Source organism: Pinus tabuliformis, chromosome 6, assembly GCF_031772625.1.
Source record: "Pinus tabuliformis cultivar Carrire ecotype Pingquan chromosome 6, CPIR1, whole genome shotgun sequence".
NCBI lineage: Eukaryota > Viridiplantae > Streptophyta > Pinopsida > Pinales > Pinaceae > Pinus > Pinus tabuliformis.
The window spans coordinates 898,227,965-898,250,152 of NC_142292.1; the positions used below are offsets into that span (position 1 = coordinate 898,227,965).

Below are 22,188 nucleotides of genomic sequence, written 5' to 3' on the forward strand. Positions count from 1 at the left end.
AATACCAATTCTAATGATATTAAGGTACATGGATTTGGGAACCAACTTGATGAACCCTTACTAACACCCACAACCAATGATTGTTGCTAAACCACCCCCTTATAATATATAGAATATTAGGATGAATAGAGTCTTGAGTATGCTTTTAGAATTCATACATGAAACCAATCAAGTTTATGAGATTTTTCATTCACCATAACATTGATGATGACAACTAGTTTATCCAAGGTCAAGGCTAGTTCCCAAATCTATCATTTCTCCTATAAAAGATCTCATGGAACATGATCAACACTTTGCAGTAGTTTCCTATTATTCAAATTAGTATCATATTCTTGGTCACGTATTAGGCCATGATGGTTTCAAGGGTAAATATGGATTCCTTATCCTCTTTGGAGGCTATGGACATAATAAGGCTTTCATAGGATTTTCACCCAATTTGAGCTAATTCAGTTGATTGCATATTTGACTTCCTTGCATAAACCACATATATTACACTTATAATAAATCATGAAGCCCAAAACTATAGAGTTGTTTATCTTCAGCAAACGGGGCCCATTAAAGGTAGTTCCTAATCCATTTTATCTATTTATGTACCACATAGCTGCATCCAAAATGGAGTTTAGTAATCTATTAGTTGTAGCATCTCAAGAATGCTATAGTTCCAAAAAGAGCATCCTTCCACAATGGTATCTCACTAATATGCATACATGGTCAAGGGTGAGATTGAAAATAACATGAGTATTAACTAAACATCTTGGAACTTTAAGGCTGGAGAAATTAAGAATGCAATGTTTTTGCTACATGTGAATCACTTTGACCCTTTAAGGAAATGATAACCAATTTGGTTGATGATTTTAAAGAGTGATCATCTTGTCAAATTCATGTGGGTAACCACTAGTTAATTCAAAGAATAAGGACTTATTCTTAGAGGTAATAACCTCATCTAACATTTAGAAAATCCAGTTAGTTCCATTATGAAATTTGGTCCATGTGAATCGCTATTTAGGTGAGTCACTTTGTGAATGGAGGTTGGGCTAAAAAATGTTATGTTGGGCCTTCAAGGCTAACCAAAGTTCTACTTATCTAATTGACAAGTCCAAGAAAGGGTATGCCCTTGTCTTATTTTGGTTTCACCATGTTAAAATAACCACAAACTACATAAACGGCATAGATTGAGGTCATCTACCATCTAATGCTAAAAGGTTGAATGCTCTCTTTCATAGTTGGGGGTGTAAATTTTGGCTAGGCCAATCGGATAATGATCTAGATTAAGAAGCACCCACACAAGTATATGAGTTGGATCTACACTCCATGCTATTATATCTATATTCTTTAATTTCTCCCCCCATTACCAACTTTCCTACTAATTGACAACACTAACTATCTCATAGGAATGATCTAAATCAATATAAAAACTTCCCACCATATTCAATATTTCTTCATAATTTGTTTTCCTTCCATTGCATTTATGTATAGCTTCATGTGGAGTCAACATAGATATCACATTTGTAGTAATCTTTCTTAATTGGCCACGATGACTTTGGGAATTGTGACATGGGTCGGGTTTCTTATTTTTGAATGACCTTTCTTATCAAGAATTTACTTGCTGATGGCACTACTTCATTAATGACTTCCTTGTCAGTATTATTCATTTTCGTCATGAGCCTTGTTACTAATCCACTTTGTGTTAGTGATCACATTTTTGGCAACTTCTTATTAGTCAATTTCCTTGCTATTCAACTACCTTATTGGCCATGTCATTTTTGGTTATAGTCCTTGTTAGTTGTGATCCTTATTAAAAATTTCCCTGTTGGCGGATTCCTTGCAACCATCACCTTCTTTTATTCATCCTATCAATGAATTGGAAATGGGAATTACTACCATATTCTAGGTGCCCAGCATGAAAAAATAATTATTGCCTTCATCCTTTCTTTTCAATGCATTCCAATTGTTAAATTTTTTGAACAACTTTAGGTTACATCTCTCAATTGTTATGATTTCAACACCATAAATTCTGCACCTTCCTTTATTTTATCAATAATTCCACCTTTATTGTGTATTTTCACTTGTCTTATTACTTATTTACCAACAACGATCTTCATTAGTGAGATAATATTTAATGCTCACATTTACGATCAAATTCATTTTAAATATTTGCTGATGATTTGAGCAAACATACATCATTAGTTTCATGTAGGTACCTCCTCTAGAAGTTCTCATATATTACTATTGATTCACTTCTCTCATTATTCCAGATGCTCCAAGTAGAATACCAATATATTTACAAAATTTTCAACTTTTATATCTTTCTCTAGTGAGTAAGGATATAATTCCTTAAGGCCATTTGAAAGTTTTCATTGATGGTAACAAATTTTCTATTTCCATATTTCTTTATACCCTTCCAAAATTCATACCTTCTCCATTTTCTTGGGAATTTTTTGTGTACTCCCCCAATATATCAATTCCCTTGGAAGGTTCAAATTCCTATGGGGTTGTGTCAAATATGAAGTGCCTTTGTCTCGCCATTCATGAACTCTAGAAAAGAAAATATAATCCTAGGAGTAGCATTAAGTTTTCCTCCACATAAGATATGAAATTTTGATTGTATGTCTACATCTCTAAAATTTTGATATTGATTTTCTTCTACTTCTTCCTTTGTTGAAGGAATTTTGGAAATAAGAGAACTGAAACACATGTTTCTATCATTGTAACATTCAACCATTCTTATGTGCATGTGAAATTAGAGAATACATGATGTTCATTCAATTTGTCATGGTTATACTCATATATGGAATGTGAACATGACACAATCAACTCTTTATGTCTTACTATTCACTTTGGAATACAATGTTACTTGCTTTCCTATGAGTTTACACATATTATGCAACCATTGTCATACTCAAAGAAGCCTTAGCAAGTTGATGACAAATCTAAGAAAATGATAATTACTTCACCTGTTTCTTTTATATTTAACAAATTATAAATATAATGTGCATGAAGGATATGCTTTTATGACCAACAAATATGAATACTAAAGAAATTATTGCAACCTTAAAAAATTAGTGAAAACTATACTACAAGTTTTCTTACCATGACTTGATTCAACCTATTGAATCATTGCCCCTAAGTTTTAAAGGACCTAATTACATACCAACTATCATCAAGAATGTCCGAGAATATCTAGGATATGGATTCCTTACTAGTAAAGCTTGATATTTGTAGAGAGACCATTATATTTAAAAGTGGTTCTCCCCCATTATGATTCTTCTCCCTTAAATTTTTTTTTTTTATTTTACTTTTTCTTCCATGAGTACTAGTGCTAACATGTACTCTTCTCCTTTAGCATTAGTTATACACCGATTCTCGGTTCTTCTTTTTTTTCTTGGGATGAACCTTAGGGTGTAACTTCCAACACTTAATGTTCCATATCTAGTAATGTTGAAACAATGCAATGATTTTCTTTAGTCATCCTTTGTTTTATCTTTCCTTATTTTTAAATTACGAGAGAATTTAATACTCCCCATTTATTCTTGGAGGATGTTTAGCCCTCCTAAGGGGTTATCAATAAAAAAAGGTAGGAATTTAATCCAAATCAACATTAAAAGCCTTATCGGTAGGAGAGGGAACTTATTTTCTTTATTTTTTACTTTGAAGCTAACTTTATAGGATTCTTCTTCATTTATGATTATCCTCTTGATTTGGATCATATATATATTTTTTTTCTAGAGGAATTGATACTAGTGAACAATCATCATTTAAATAATATTATTGTTAACAAATTCCATAATAAAAAATAATTTTCTCATAATCCACAATTTGGAGGAACAGGTTTCCTTTGCATTATATCTTGACATACTTTTAATACCTTCACTTAAGTAAATCTCCACAAATTTAATCCCATTGGTGTGGTGATACATTTTCCAAGTTGTTAAGAAATTTACAAAGAAGACATAAATATCCTACAAAACATTAACTCTTCTAGAAGTATATTAGGAGATTTGGTGGCCATACCTATATTAATGTTATATAAATAAGTATCATGACTAGTTTGCTAAATTTATGGAACTAAGGTTTGACTCCAAAAAAGTAGTAACCCAAATCCATGCTTTGTTTCCATGATCAATTGTTCTTTATTCATGCCATTGAAATGGTAGTGCAAAATCCTTAAGAGTAAATTTTACCTTCAACTATTTCTACTCATTCCTAGTAAGCCATTACAGAAGATTTGTATGATTAGCCATAGCCCAATAACATGTGAATAAGAGTTTTGTCAAATTAATGCAAACTTTCCTTAATAATCACCATTAATTCTATTGTAAATTCAAGGATATATTTCAAACTCACCATCACTAAAATTTTTGAATTGGGAGCCTTTTTCTATAGAGGAGATGAATATTTTTTTGGATGACTTCTTTAGAAGAGTGGGGATTTGTGGATTTTCTTTTTCTTAACCCAACCCATAACTTTACCCACCTCGCAAGCAAAGTAACATATAAATCCTTTGAGGTGGAGGGTTCCCTTCAACATAAAACTCTTCCATGAAAACAAAATATCAAGGGATAAGTCGAATGTCATTGAATGTTCTCTAACAAGCTATTAGTTGTTGGAATGAGGCAATACTAAGTAAGTAATCTAAGTTTAAAACTTGATATTTATAGACTCTCTTGTATGTGTATAAAGAAAAGTTATCAAGCTTCCAAAATTAATTTTCATCTACTATAAAAAGATTTAAATCAATTTAAATAATTATCAGTATTATATAACTTATTTATATAATATGAAAAAACAAAACTAGTTTCCATCATAAAACCATCCTCCATTTATCGAAAAAGATTCCTTCTCAATTCAAATCCCCACCAAATAAACCATATTGTGACTGCAGTATCATGAAATGAAATGCAATTTTTTAATTTAATATATCTATGAGTTTAAGGAAAATATGCGGTTAAAAACATCCTTGTGCAAATATAAAAGAAAGCCACTCATACAAAGTAAAAAAATATCATATAAAGTAATATATCATAATCTAATAGATGGACCATTTTAATGCAACGCATGAAATTTTCTTAGACATGGTGTCTCTATAAGTTTAAGCAAAATATGAGATTCAATTCAAATCCCCACCAAATAAACCATATTGTCAGTGCACTATCATGAAATGAAATGTAATTTTTTAATTTAATGTATCTATGAGTTTAAGGAAAATATGCGATTAAAAACATCATTGTGCAAATATAAAAGAAATCCACTCATACAAAGTAAAAAAAATATCATATAAAGTAATATATCATAATCTAATAGATGGACTATTTTAATGCAACGCATGAAATTTTCTTAGACATGTGTATCTATAAGCCTAAGCAAAATATGAAATTAAAAACATTCTTCTACAAATATAAAAGAAATCTTTTTTTTTTGTAGGTAAGCACCCAGGAGGATTTGGACCAGTGACCTATCAGAAGGAGTGCCTTAACAGTGCACCCATTCACCATCAATCCAAAGCCCCGTGAGCTATACAAAAGAAATCATTTTAATTTAAGTTACGAAATATTTTTTATTTGGTATATTAAGGTTGGATAAAACTTACAACAAAACGAGAAGAAAAAGAACTCTCGAAAAAAAAGAACCAAAAAAATAATAAATTTTAAATATTATTAATATTAAAAATGAGTATTTATAAATACAGTGATCTATTAATTAATATAATAGAAATGAAATTATATTATAAAATTAATTAATAAAAAAAATATGAATAAATATAAATTTTAAATAATACAATATTAATATTGTCAAATCTTATTAGTATAATTGGTTGAGAATAGGCTTGGTCAATAAAGCCACTCACAATTAAATGTCACGAAGATCTAGTTTTACCTTTTGCTATTAAAAAAATAAACGACTTAACAAACAAAAAACAATATATTATTAATATTAATATTGTTATTATAATTATATATATATATATAAATTATTATATTTATATATATATATATATATATATATATATATATATATATACTAAACCACTTAACAAAAAAATATTATTAATATTAATATTATTATTATAATTACTTTATAAATATATCTATATATATATTATTTTTCAAATTAAAAATTAAATATAATAAACATGCAAAGTTATTAATATTATTGCTAACTAATAATTATATTATGATAATAATAATAATATATCGTTATATCAATATTAACGATATATAAATAAGAATATAAAAATAACGGCACATGTTTATAAACATGTAAAGGGAGAGTAAATTAAGCTTAAAGTGGAAAAAAAAAATCATAAAGACTAGAAAAGGAATTTGAATAAAAAAGACTAAAGGAAAAATGGGATGGAAAAAAATAAAAAATAAAATAAAGGAAAATAGTTATTTCTCATTGTTAGTTGTCTTTAAGTAACTCACTAATGGGAGCCAGTCCTTACTAATCTCCAAATCAACTTCTCTATTAAGGTTTTCTAGGTGTCGTCTACAAGGCTTTCCTTGGGCAGCGTCTCTATTAAAGTTTTCTAGGTGTCAAACTTTGTAGTAGTTTTTCTTTAACTAGGATGTGAGTCTCTTTAGCAATGGTTGAGATGCAAAATTTTTCAGTGAAGTATCTTTACGTTTTCTTAATCTAAAATAATAAAAAAATTATTAAATTAATTATATATATATATATATATATATATTATATATATATATATATATATTTTATGTTTTTTTTTATATATATATATATATATATATTTTATGTTTTTTTTGTTAAAGTTTGTTTTATAATTATTAAAAGTTAGAATTTTAATTGTCTTATAATTTATGAAATCAATTTTATTTATTAAAATTTTAATTATAGTAATTTGATCATTAAATTTCATATTTTTCAAAATTATAATAAGAATAATATATAAATTTTAAATTTATTTCATTTTTAATTATATATGTAAATTTATATATTTTTTTTTATTTATATTTATATTTTCTTTTATTTATACAAATATTATATTATTTTATTTTATATTTCATATTTCTAGTATCTTTATTATTAATTTTTAATTATATGTAATTTAAGTAAATGAAATGGTCCAAAGGTATATGAATCCTTTTAAAATATTACACATTCAAATTAAAAGAAAAGCAAACTACGTAAAATATGTTCTAAAAGCAAAGTATGTAAAATATGTGATAGGTGGAACTTAATTGTGTAAGTAGAGTCACTGATATGTTTATCCCAAAGACCCAAAAAATAAATAATAATAATAATGATATGAGAGTATTGATGATAAGAGTATTGATGAAAATATATAAAGAAGGAACAAGCTTAAGGGGTAATTAAGGTCAAAATTATTTTTATGTGATGATAATAATAATTTTTAAGAAAAAAAATGTCTCCCCTTAAACTTGTCTTTTTTTATAAAATTTGTTGGACACTCTCGCAACATTTTTCAAAAAGTTTTTACACTCAATTCCAAAAATCTATCTACAATATGAATAGCTATAAAAATTTGCATTCAAATATGTTCACCTCTTAGAATTTACCGAATTATATACTAAAGCAATTTAATGTTTTAAGTGTAACCTTGATTACTTTGATTACCCTAAAGTGCATAGCAAGACAAACATTGCAACTTAACGCTAATGATGATACTTTTTAAGATATTGAATACATAAGAGTATTGATGATACTTTCTAATTTGAATGGGTGTAATGGTTAAGAGCATGTGTCTTCCTAAGAGGTCACAGGTTCAAGACGAGAGGGGTTGATTACTGTAAAGTACATAACAAGACAAACATCAACTAAAACTAATGATGATACTTTCTAAGATATTGAATACATAAGAGTACCAATTTCTAATATATTGAATACAGTGAATCCAATGGGGTTAATGGTTAAGAGCAGTTCGTAGACTTAGTAGTCAAATATTTGTGTGGAGGTGGGTCCCTTGTCCCACAAACAAGGAGTCTCATACACCAATTTGATGTTTGACTTGGTTGTGACCTTATAGATAAAAATAATAATCAGCATAGATCCATCTTTAATACCAATCTAACCTAATAATAATTATAACCAACATTGAATAGAGAAGGATCCACTTTTTTCAAATGCAAAACTGATATTATTTAAATATTTTATGTAATTATTTATTTATTTTTATTTTTAACTTAAAAAAATTACCCTAAATAAACAAAAATTCAATTTCAAAGTGTGATGATGAACAAACACCTTACAGAGACACTTACACGTCATCTCAGTCTGAACTCTGGGGGTGTACGTTCGGCTCAATAATTAAATACGGAGACACCTTACACAATAGATTGAATCCTGACAACAATATTACCAAAATCGTTGCGGGTGCATTCTCTTATTCCCATCGTCTCAGGGCTGTAAGTTTGAAGGTCATATTCATGAGGGAATTTAGAAACACAGCCGTCCTGGCGTCCTGTTATTTTGTCGAACCCTACAACTTTTTCTGTGTTTTTTAAAATTTTGATGACGGATGACACTGTTTTCACTGTTCTGAACAGTGAAAATATGTAGGTCTATCGCACCATTTTTTTAAACTATAAATAGTAACAGGTCAAAACTATATCAAGATATAGATTAGGAAAAAACACGGCCACTCTAGCAATGCCTGCAATATTTGCCAACATTTTGTTTAAATTTGTTCCGTAAGCAGATATTTAGGATTCCAGCAAGCATGGGTAATAAATGTATGTGTCCAAATTGCACAGTTTGCAATTCCGGAAAAATGTCAAAATTCAGACTGATGTACGTATCGAGTTGCACCGTGGTCCAGAAAGGAAGACAGACTAGAGATGTTGTCACTGGTGCCATCATTCGTCTGTGGCCATATTCAGGTATAGGCCTCTGAAGCTACGGGCAATATCTTCGCCTGTGAGTGCCCCCATCATGATTGGGTGATAATTTCCAAGTTATTCTTATGTCCAGCTTTGTGGATGGACTGAACGATGTGGAAGTCCGGGAAAGTCTAATTAACAGTAAAGTGAAACAGGTCTGTTACTGGAAAACTTCACGATTCAGAGATTCTCTTTATCTTTAACTTGCTTTGTTGGAATTGAGTCTACCTCGAATAATGTTGATTTTTTTTTTAATTAAAAAAATTTCATTTGAATTTTTATGATAATTAAAAAAATTTCATTTGAATTTTTATGATATCTTATTGAATTTAAATCTGAATTTAGTAACTATATTTTAAAGATCCAAAACAAAATATAAAACTGTCAAAAAAATTCAACACATATTTCTATCATTGTAACACTCAGCCATTCTTATGTGCATGTGAAATTAGAGAATACATGATATTCATTCAACTTGCCATGGTTATGCTCATGATTGTGAACGTGGCACAATAAACTCTTTATGTCTTACTATTCACTTTGGAATACATACATGATATTCATTCAACTTGCCATGGTTATACTCATATATGGATTGTGAACGTCGCACAATAAACTCTTTGTCTTACTATTCACTTTGCAATACAATGTTACATGCTTTTCTATGAGTGTACACATATTATGCAACCATTGTCATACTCGAAGAAGCCTTAGCAAGTTGATGACCATCCTAAGAAAATGATAATTATTTCACTTATCTCTTTTATATTTAACAAATTATAAAGATAATGTGCATGAAAGATATGCTTTTATGACCAACAAATATGAATACTAAAGAAATTATTGCAACCTTAAAAAATTACTGAAAACTATACTGCAAATTTCCTTACCATGACTTGATTCAACCTATTGAATCATTGCCCCTAAATTTTAAAGGACCTGAATGTCTAGGAATATCTACGATATGGATTCCTCACAAGTAAATATTGATATTGGTAGAGAGACCATTATATTTAAAATTGGTTCTTCCCCCATTATGGTTCTTCTCCCCTAAGAATAATTTTTTTATTTTACTTTTTCTCCTGTGAATAATAGTGCTAACATGTACTCTTCTCCAGCTATACACCCATTTTCGGTTCTTCTTTTGTGTTTGCTAAGATGAACCTTAGGGTGTAACTTCCAACACTTAATGTTCCATATCTAGTAATGTTGAAACAATGAAATGATTTTCTTTGGTCATCTTTTGCTTTATTTTTCCTTATTTTTAAATTACAAGAGAATTTAATACTCCCCATTTATTCTTGGAGGATGTTTGGCCCTACTAAGGGGTTATCAATTAAAAAGGTAGGAATTTAATCCAAATCACATCAAAAGCATTAGAGGTAGGAGAGGGAACTTATTTTCTTTATTTTCTATTTTGAAGCTACCTATATAAGATTCTTCTTCATTTATGATTATCCTCTTCATTTGGATCATATATTTTTTTCTAGAGCAATTAATGCTATTGAACAATCATCATTTAAATCATATTATTGTTAAAAAATTCCATAATAAAAAAATATTTTTTTCATAATCCACAATTTTGAGGAATAAGTTCCTTTTGCATTATATCTTGACATACTTTTAATACATTCACTTAAGTAAATCTCCACACATTTGATCCCATTGGTGTGGTGATACATTTTCCAAGTTGTTAAGAAATTTACAAAGAAAATATAAATATCCTACAAAACATTAACTCTTCTGCAAGTATATTACAATATTTGGTGGTCATACCTACATTAATGTTATATAAATAAGTATCATGATTACCTTTTTGAATTTATGGAACTAATGTTTGACCCCAAAAAAGTAGTAGCCCAAAACCATGATCTGTTTCCATGATCAATTGTCCTTTATTCATGCTATTGAGATGGTAGTGCAAAATCCTTAAGAGTAAATTTTACCTTCAACTATTTCTACTAATTCCTAGTAAGCCATTACAGAAGATTTGTATGATTAGTCATAGCCCAATAACCTGTGAATAAAAGTTTTGATAAATTAATGCAAACTTTCCTTAATAACCACAATTAATTCTATTGTAAATTCAAAGATATCTTTTAAACTCACCATCACCAAATTTTTTGAATTAAAAGTCTTTCTCTATAGAGGAGATGATTTTTTTTTGGATGGCTTCTTTAAAGGAGTGGAGATTTGTGGATTTTTCATTTTTTAACCTAACCCATAACTTTACCCACTTCACAAGCAAAGTAACATATAAATCCTTTGAGGAGGAAGTTTCCCTTGAACATAAACCCCTTCATAAAAGCAAAATATCAAGGGATAAGTCGAATGTCATTGAATGTTCTCTAACAAGCTATTAGTTGTTGAAATGAGATAATACTATATAAACAATCAAAATTTAAAATTCGATATTTATAAACTCTCCTATATGGATATAAAGAAAAGTTATTAAACTTCCAAAATTAATTTGCATCTATTGTAAAAAAAAATTAAATCAATTTAAATAATTATTAATATTATATAACTTATTTATATAATATATAAAAGAGAAATTAATTTCCATCATAAAACCCCTCCTCTATTCATCAAAAAAGATTCCATACTTAATTCAAATCCCACCAAATAAACCATATTGTCACTGCAATATCATGCAATGAAATGTAATTTTTTAACTTTATGTATCATATTCCTGCTTAATTCAAATCCCCACCAAATAAACCATATTGTCATTGCACTATCATGCAATGAAATGAACTTTTTTAACTTTATGTATCTATGACTTTAAGGAAAATATGCAATTAAAACATCTTTGTACAAATATAAAAGAAAGTCATTACAAAGTTAAAAATATCATATATCATAGATGGACCATTTTAATGCATTGCATGAATTTTTTTTAGACATCGTATATCTATATAAGTTTAAGCAAAATATGAGATTAAAAACATGCTTTTGCAAATACAAAAGAAATCATTTTAATTTAAGTTACGGAATATTTTTAATTGGTGTATTAAGGTTGGTTATAAAACATAAGACAAAACGAGAGGGGAAGGAACTCTTCAAAAATGAGAAGCAAAAAGATAATAAACTTTAAATATTATTAATATTAAAATGAATACTTATAAATACAGTAATCTATCAAAAATATAATAAATTTTAAATATTATTAGTATTAAAATGAGTCGTTATAAATACAGTAATCTATTAATTAATATAATAGAATTAAAATTAATATTATAAAATTAATTAATAAAAAAATATGATTAAAATTATAAACAAGAAAAATAAATATAAATTTTAAATTAATATAATATTAATATTGTCAAGTTTTATTAGTAAAATTAGTTAAGGATAGGTCTCATTAATAAAGCTACCAAAAATCCTTAAGAGTAAATTTTATCTTCAACTATTTCTACTAATTCTTAGGAAGCCATTACAGAAGATGTGTATGATTAGTCATAGCCCAATAACCTATGAATAATAGTTTTGGTAAATTAATGCAAACTTTCTTTAATAATCACAATTAATTCTATTGTAAATTCGAGGATATATTTCAAACTCACCATTACTAAAAATTTTGAATTAAAAGTCTTCTTCTATAGAGGAGATGAATTTTTTTTGGATGACTTCTTTAAAGGAGTGGGGATTTGTGGATTTTTTTTTCTTTAATCTAACCCATAACTTTACCCACCTCAAAAGCAAAGTAACATATACATCTTTTGAGGAGGAAGTTTCCCATGAACATCAAACCTCTTCATAAAAGCAAAATATCAATGGATAAGTTGAATGTCAATGAATGTTCTCTAACAAGCCCTTAGTTGTTGAAATGAGATAACACTACATAAATAATCTAAATTTAAAACTTGATATTTATAAACTCTCTTATATAGATATAAAAAAAAATTATTAAACTTCCAAAATTAATTTTCATCCATTGTAAGAAAAAAATAAATCAATTTAAATAATTATTAATATTATATAACTTATTTATATAATATAAAAATAAAAAATAAAAATTATTTCCATCATAAAACCCGTCCTCCAATCATCAAAAGGATTCCTGCTTAATTCAAATCCTCACCAAATAAACCATATTGTCACTGCAAATGTAATTTTTTAACTTTATGTAGCTATGAGTTTAAGGAAAATAGGTCATTAAAAGCATCATATAAAAGAAATCCATTGCAAATTTAAAAATATCATATAAAGTAATATATCATAATCTAATAGATGGATCATTTTAATGCAACGGATGAAATTTTTTAGACATGGTATATCTATATAACTTTAAGCAAAATATGAGATTAAAAACATGCTTTTGCAAATACAAAAAAAATCATTTTAATTTAAATTACGGAATATTTTTAATTAATATATTAAGGTTGGTTATAAAACGTAAGACAAAACTATAGGGGAAGCAACTCGTGAAAAATGAGAATCAAAAACATAATAAATTTTAAATATTATTAATATTAAAATGAATAGTTATAAATACAGTAATCTATGTAAAAAGATAATAAATTTTTAATATTATTAGTATTAAAATGAGTGGTTATAAATAGAGTAATCTATTAATTAATATAATAGAATTAAAATTAATAATATTAATAAAAAAATAATTAATAAAAAAAAAATAAATAAAATTTATAAACAAGGAAGCAAGATGTGATGTCATGATCTTAGCTGGGATAGTATCATCCTTCTTCTCTATGCTAACGATATTGTTCTTTTCACAAGGTGCCCATCTGATCTTGATAAGCAACTCAGGCTTCTTAAGGATTTTTGCACTACCATGGGTATGACTGTTAACAGTGACAAAACAAAAGCTATGATTAACAAAGTGTATTCTTACAAGTACTTAGGAATTGATATTCATCACAAGCTCAACTAGAACCATAGCATTGAGAAAAGGATTAATGGGGGGTGGAAAGCTTATTTTGGTCTTGAAAATAATTGTAAAACAACAAACCTCGTAATGTGGGATAAAAAGAAGTTCCTCTTTGAAACTTTAGTCACTCCTGTTATCTTATATGGCTGTGAGGTTTGGGGTTGCAGCATCTCCAGAGAATCATGGAGAAAGATTGAGCAAATCCAGAAGCGTTTTATAACTTATAACCTGAAAATTAAAATTAATACGCCCTATCATATTCTCCTTATAGAACCAGGTCTTTCCCCTATTGAGAGCCTAGCTATGATTAGGTTTCTGATGTACAAGCACAAATTCAATAACATAGACGATCATAGACTTCCTAAGTTAGCTTTGAATTCTAGCCAAAACCACCTAAGGCTTAATCGAGGGTGGCATAAAGACACAAGGGCCTGGTTAAACTATTGGGAGATCAACGAGAATGATGCATTGCAAAACATAAATAACATTAAAAACATTGTTACTTCTAATTTCAAAGAAAAATGTGGTGTGAGAAAGATTTAGTGGCTAAAATAAATTAAGTTATTATAAGAAGGTCATCAACCCCACTCTAGAAGATCAAAAGTATCTCTCTATTCTAACTAGCTCAAAGAAGAAAATTAATATTAGCAAAGATTAGAACGAATTCTCATGAGCTCCATAGTGAAACAGGTTGTTGGGCAGTTCCTAAAACGCCATGGATGGAAAGGATCTACCATATATGTGAGAATAGGAACATCGAGGATGAAAACCACTTCCTCTTAGAGTGCCCCGCGTACAACCACATTAGATCTTAGTTTCACAATCTTTGTTACAATACTGACCTTCCTAGCCTTTTACAATGTCAAAATTATAGTGAGCTCGGGAGGCTTCTCTCCAAGCTTTTTGAGCATAGGAATAAAATCTTAAATCAAAATAAATAATTTGTTTCTTTAGGTCCGATAGACCAATGTTTGGTCTCAGCAGACCTTAACCATCATCATCATCATTGTCATCGATATTGTCAAGTTTTATTAGTATAATTAGTTGAAAATAGGTATCATTAATAAAGCTACTGAAAGGTAAATCTTGTAAATATATATATATATATATTTCATATTAAAAATTAAATATAAAAAAAATGAATATTATTGTTAATTAATAAAAAAACTAAATATAAAATATTATCAATATTATTGTTAACTAATAATTATATTAATGTATAAAAATTATAAGAAAATATCAATATTATTATTAATTAATTTATGTAATAGTAATTATATTAATATTGTTAATTTTAATATTAACCATATAAAATAAGAATATAAAAATAAAAACACATGTTTCTAAGAATGTAAAAGGAAAGTAAATTAAGCTTATGGTGGAAAAAAGAGAATCATAAAAACTAGAAAACGAGAATCCAAAAATAATAATAATAATAAAATAATTGTTTCTAATGGTTAGTTCCCATTAATTAACTCACTAATGGGAGCCAATCCTTGCTAATCTCGAAACCAACGTCGTCTAAGGTGTTTTAGGTGTCGTCTACAAGGCTTTCCTTAAGCAGCGTCTCTATTAAAGTTTTCTAGGTGTCGTCTACAAGGCTTACAAGGCTTCCCGTGGGCAAAGTTTGTAGTAGTTTTTCTTTAACTAGGATTTGAGTCACTTCATCAATGGTTGACATGCAATTTTTTTACGATTTGACATGATTTTGAAGTATCTTTACGTTTCCATAATGTAAAATGTTATCAAATTAATTATATAATTATACATATATATGGGTAGTTATCAATATTATTGTATAAGAACTTTATGTTTTTGTTAGTTTCTTTTACAGTGATTAAAAGTTTGAATAAGATTTGTATACATTTTTTATTTAAAATAATGGTTTTAATGTCATTTTTATTTATTAAAATTTTAATTATAGTAATTTGAGCATTAATTTTTTATCGTTCAAAATCACAATAAAAATATATAAATATATAAATTTTAAATTTATTTATAGAATTTTATTTTTATTTTATTTTATTTTGTATTTGATATTTTAAAAAATTTTATTTTTATTATTAATTTTTAATTATATGTAATTTTAATAAATGAGATGTTCAAAGGTATGTGATTCCTTTTAAAATATTACACATTCAAATTAAGAGAAAAGCAAAATACGAAAATATGTTCGAAAAAACAAAGTATGTAAAATATGTGATAGGTGGAATTTAATTGTGTAAATAGGGTGATATGTCTATTCTAAACACAAAAAAAAATAAAACTTTTTGAATAATGGTACGAGAGTATTGATAAAAATATATAAAAAAAAACAAGATTAGGAGAATAATTAAGGTCAAAATTATCATTAGTTGGTGATAATAACAATTAAAAAAAAATGTCTTCCTCTTAAACTTGTTCTTTCTTTATAAAAAAATTTGGACACTCTGGCAACATTTTTCAAAAAGTTATTTTTGTCCTTAAGATAGACACACTTAGTTCCGAAAATCTATCTACAGTATGAATAGTTATAAAAATTTGCATTCAATATGTTCACCTCTTAAAATTTACCGAATTATATACTAAAGCAATTTAATGTTTTAAATGTAACCTGTATTACTTTGATTATCGTAAAGTGCATGGCAAGACATACATTGCAACTAAGGCTAATGATGATACTTTCTAAGATATTGAATACATAAGTGTACCGATGATACTTTCTACTATATTGAATACAGTTTTAGTGGGCGTAATGGTTAAGACCATGTGCTTTCCTAAGAGGTCACAGGTTCAAAACAAGAGGGCTTGATTACCGTAAAGTGCATAGCAAGACAAACAACAACTAAGGCTAATGATGATACTTTCTAAGATATTGAATACATAAGAGTACCAATGATACTTTCTAATATATTGAATACAATTTGAGTGGGTTTAATGGTTAAGAGCATTAAAACCAGTGGGCTTAATGTTTAAGAGCATTAAAACCATTTTGTGGGTTTAATGGTTAAGAGAATTAAAACCAACGGGCTTAATGGTTAAGAGCATTAAAATGAGAGGGGTTCGTAGACTTAGTAGTCAAATCTTTGTGTGGAGGTGGGTTCCTTGTCCCACAAACAAGGAGTCTCATACACCAATTTGATGTTTGGCTTGGTTGTGACCTTATAAATAATAATAATAATCAGCCTAGATCTATCTTTAATACCGACCTAACCTGATAATAATAATAAGCAACATAGATCCATTTTAAATATGGATCTACCATAAACGAAAAAGGATCCAATTTTTATGAACTGACATTATTTAAATATTTTGTAGAATTATTTATTTATTTTTATTTTTAAATTAAAAAAAAAATTAATTTAAATAATAAAATTTCAACTTTGAGTTACGGACACCCTTACATAAGCTCTACTCGATAATTAAATACATAAAAATACTGGGCAATGAAGTACACGGTTAGTTACGTCTTCTTCAATTTGCATTGTCTTCCACACCACACAATACATAATATCTTAACCTTGCACCAGGATCGATTGGCCAGCTTTTCACCTAATGCGACAATCACCATTTAATCTCGTGCCCCCATATTGTGGAGGTGAGATTGAATCCTGACAACAATATTACCAAAATCGTTGCGGGTGCATTGTCTTATTCCCATCGTCTTAGGGATGTAAGTTTGAAGGTCATATTCATGAGGGAATTTGGAAACACAGGCGTCCTGGCGTCCTGTTATTTTCTCGATCCCTACAACTTTTTCTGTGTTTTTTCAAAATTTTGATGACGGATGTCAGTGTTTTCAAAATTTTGATGACGGATGTCAGTGCTTGGTTGGAATTGAGTTTACCTCGAATAATGTTGAATTTTTTTAATTAAAAAAAATTCATTTAAATTTTTATGGTGTCTTATTGAATTTAAATCTGAATTCGAATTCGAATTTTAAAGACCGAAGACAAAATAGAAAACTGTCAGAAAAAATTCATTGAAAATAGAAAAATAGAAATAAATTATCTTTTTTTAATAAAAAGTATTGGTAATTGCGTTTATTTTTTAATAAGAAGTATTGGTAATTGCGTTTGTTTATTTTTTATTAGATTCTCATTATTATTATAATTGTTAAGTGTCTATTTACGCAAATAAGAAGGATAAGATTTGAACCTAATCTCTTCTCAAATAATATTTCATTTTCACAATCATCATCAATTATAAGCATTTAGTCCCTAAATGATCTACTTACATGAAAAAATAAAAAAAATAAATCATATCTATCTTATATAATATATTATTTATCATATTATTTTAATATGTATAAAGAAGAATTTTATATTTAATGAGTATATACATATAAATGATACCAGTTTATCATGATTCAAATTTATATGGAAATTATATGAAGAGAATTCAGTAGGGCTTTTTATTTGTCATACCATGAAGACCATCTTCAAACACATTAAACACCATCTTCGAAGACATTAAATCTATTTGGTAACAAGTTCAACCATTCAAATAATTACAATAAACTTTTCGAAGGTAATTAAAATATAGTGTTGTTTTGCATATATCACTATATTGTCTCTCTCTTTTATATATATAGTCTTTCTTTTATATATATATAACTTCTAATGACATATCATTTTATGAAAGAAATATAATTTATTATAATAATTTGTTAAAGATACTATAATCTTATTAGTGCATATATCCATTATGGAATTATTCACTGAATAAGTAGTTAAAATATCATTATTTTTAATAAAAAAATGTTTAAGAAATAGATGGAGATATAAAAGATTTTTAGATATTGTTTATAAATCAAAATAGTAAAAGATTGATTATAATTGGAATTGTTTATACTATGTGAATCACAAGATAGTTTAGTAACTAAATCATACATATATACATGAACTAAATGGCAATATTACATAAAATAATAATATCACCTTTTTTGAATTATTATAATATAGAGAAAATTATTATTATTATTATTATAAAAAAATAAAAATAATAATAACTAAAATTTATATTACAATAAACTTTTCAAAGGCAATTAAAATATAGTGTTGTTTTGCATATATCACTATATTGTCTCTTTTATAACATATTATTTTATAAAAGAAATATAATTGATATATAATTGAGTATAATAATTTGCTAAAGATATTGTAATCTTTTTAGGGCATATATGCATTATGGTATTATTTACTAAATAAGTAGTTAAAATAACATTATTTTTAATAAAAAATTGTTTAAGAAAGAAAATACATAGATGGAGACATAAAAGATTGTTAGATATTGTTTATAAATCAAAATAGTAAAAGATTGATTTCAATTGGGATTGTTTATACTATGTGAATCACAAGATGGTTTAGCATAACTAAATCATTTAATATTTAATGTCCCATAGTAAGATGTAATTTCAGTAAATAACTTATACATGAACTAAATGGAAATATTACATAAAATAATAACATCACTTTTGAATTATTATAATATGGAGAAAATTATTATTATTATTATATAAAATAAAAATAATAATAAGTAAAATTTATATTTTTTTGGGTCTAGACATATTTTCGTGTGCAATGGTGAAGATGTTGTAATGTTAGTAAATGAGTGTAAACATTTAAATATCAGTTTAATATATGAGATGTTGTAGTGTCTGAAAAAATGAAGCATTAAATCAAATACTGATAATAATAAAAGAACTTAATGTTGGCTCAATTAAAATAATAATAAAAATAATAATTCAACTCAATTCAATTTATTTTGTTGTAATTCTTGTTTATTAATGAAATTATAAACAATTTTCCTCAATTAAAAATAATAGTACGCCTATCACATCAAAATAATTTTAAATAATAATGATTCATATTAATTATGTTGTAAGGCGTTCCCTTTGAGAAGAACCTCCCTCTTGCCCTCATGTCATCACTATGGACCATTGGATTATATGTTAAATGATCATAACATGTTCAACCATTCGATCATCAGGGCAAGGTAGTTGGAAGTATTTCATTGCCAAGGTTGTTATAAAGATACCATATTGATTGATCATCGTCCATATCAAGCACCAAAATTTATTTGCTACCTTAAAGCTCGTGTAGGAAATTCCCTTGCTCTCGTTCACAAAGTCCCTAGGCTAGGACGATTGGTAACAGTACCAAGGAACCCAATTGCCAAACTTCTGCTAGTCATTTTTGTCTACCAAAGTAAGCTACTAATGTTAGAGTTGGAGTCATTTTTTCCTCTTCATCTTGTACGAGTCTCTCTGATATCTATGTCACTGCGAAGTTGTTCTTCAAATCTTTTGATTCTCCAGACTCAAGCAGACGATTTTGTTAAGAGGTTTTAATTCATCACATGTAAGGAAAAAAACCATATCAACATTGTGGTTATTGGGCATGTCGACTTGGGTAAGTCAACAACCACTGGGAATTTGATCTACAAGCTTGGAGAAATTGATAAGCGTGTGATTGAATGTTTTGAGAAAGAATTCGTTGAGATGAATAAGAGATCATTCAAGTATGCTTGGGTTCTTGACAAACTCAAGCCTTAATGTGAATGTGGTATCACAATTTGTTGGGTGTATGTTATTTTATTCCCCCGATTAGCTCCACGAGCGAAGTCGGGGGGCTGCCGACAGCCCCCCTATTGGATGGTTTGTAGTCGGGTGGTAGCCCCCCTGCATGGGGTTTGGGGAGCGCAGGGGGTTGTTAGCCCCCCTACATGGTGTCCGAGGAGCTCCCAAGGAATTTTTTTTTAGACCCTATATTAGGTGGGCGGACCTACCTATGGTTTTGTGCATGGGTTTCACACATGGTTTTAGGCATGATGGTTTTCTTCCCATGGTATTTTGTAGATCAGGTAAAGGGAACTACATTTATGTTATAATCGAGGGTTAATGGATTAGGGTTTTATGAATGCTTGTGCATGTATATATATGTATTGTAACATTGAAAGGAACATAATGAAAAATCAATCTAATAGTCCCATTTTTGGGATCCAGGGTAAATATCTGTGTATTTGTTTTATATTCTCATCATTGTATATTTTCTATTTTTAAGAATTTGTTTGCAGGTAATTTTTGTACAAGATTAAAACCTACACAATTGATATCAAACTATGGAAATTTGAGACAACTAAATGCTACTGCACTATGATTGATGACCTTGGTCATTGTGATTTTATCAAGAATATGATTACTTAAACTTCTCAGGTTGAATGGGAAGTTTTGATCATTGTCTCCACCACTGGAGGTTTTGAACTTTGTATCTCCAAAGACAGTCAAATAAGAGAACATGCCCCATTGGTGTTCACCTTAGGAGTGAAGCAAATGATTTGTTGTAATAACAAGATGGATGCCACTACACCAAAGTACTCTAAGGCTTGTTATGATGAAATTGTTAATTAACTATCTTCTTATTTGAAGAGGGTTGGATACAACCCATACAATATTCCTTTTATGCCCATCTTTGGTTTTGAGGGTGATAACTTCATTGAGAATTCTATCAACCTTGATTGGTATAAGGTCCCAACACTCTAGGAAGATTTTGACTAGGTTTCAGAGCCTAAGCGTCCTTCAAACGAGCCTCTGAGGTTGCCTCTTAAGAATGTTTACAAGATTGGTGGTATTGGGATTGTGCCTATTAGTCATGTGGAAAGTATAATCTTAGAGCCAGGTACGATTGTTACCTTTGGTCCCACTGGGCAGACCATTGAGGTTAAGTTTGTTGAGATGTATCATGAAGCTCTTGAAGAGGCATTTTCTGGTGACAATGTGGGAGTCAACAATTAAGAATGTTTTTGTTAAGGATCTTAAGTGTGGTTATGTGGCATCTAATTCCAAGAACTATCCAACAAAGGAAGCTTCCAATTTTATGGCACGGTTTATTATTATGAATCATTCAGGATAGATTGGAAATGGTTATGCCTATTTTGGATTGCCACACCTCCCACATTATTGTCAAGTTCATTGAGATCATGACCAAGGTTGACAAGCATTCTAGCAAGGAACTAGAGAAGGAGCACAAGTTCCTTAAGAGTGGAGATTTTGGGTTTGTCAAGATGATTCCAACCAAACCCATGGTTGTTGAAACCTTTGCTGAGTATCCTCCATTCGGTTGTTTTGCAGTGAGGGACATACATCAGGCAGAGTCTTTAGGAGTCACCAAGGTTATTAAAATGAATGAGCCTATTAGTGCCAAGGTTACCAAGGCAGTAGCTAAAAAGAAGTGAATGTTCCAGCAAAGTGATTGGGAATGGAGAATTGTGTGATGCATTTTATGTGCTTGTATGCCTCTATATTTTCCTGATAGTATGTTAGTAGAGTTAGTTTGTCAAATGGGGAATTGGGTTCCTGGTTGACAGTGGCATAACATACATTATTTTATAGTAAATACTTTTTAATGGTTTAGGGTAAGTTTATTTAAGATTTCGTAGTTGCGGGAAAATCATCAGTATGTC

General features: G+C 28.5%; 1 pseudogene; it reads left to right on the forward strand.

The window, feature by feature from the left end:
- Window positions 1-8,746: 8,746 nt before the first annotated feature.
- On the forward strand, window positions 8,747-21,960 carry LOC149261824 (elongation factor 1-alpha-like; annotated as a pseudogene).
- The last annotated feature ends 228 nt before the right edge of the window (window positions 21,961-22,188 follow it).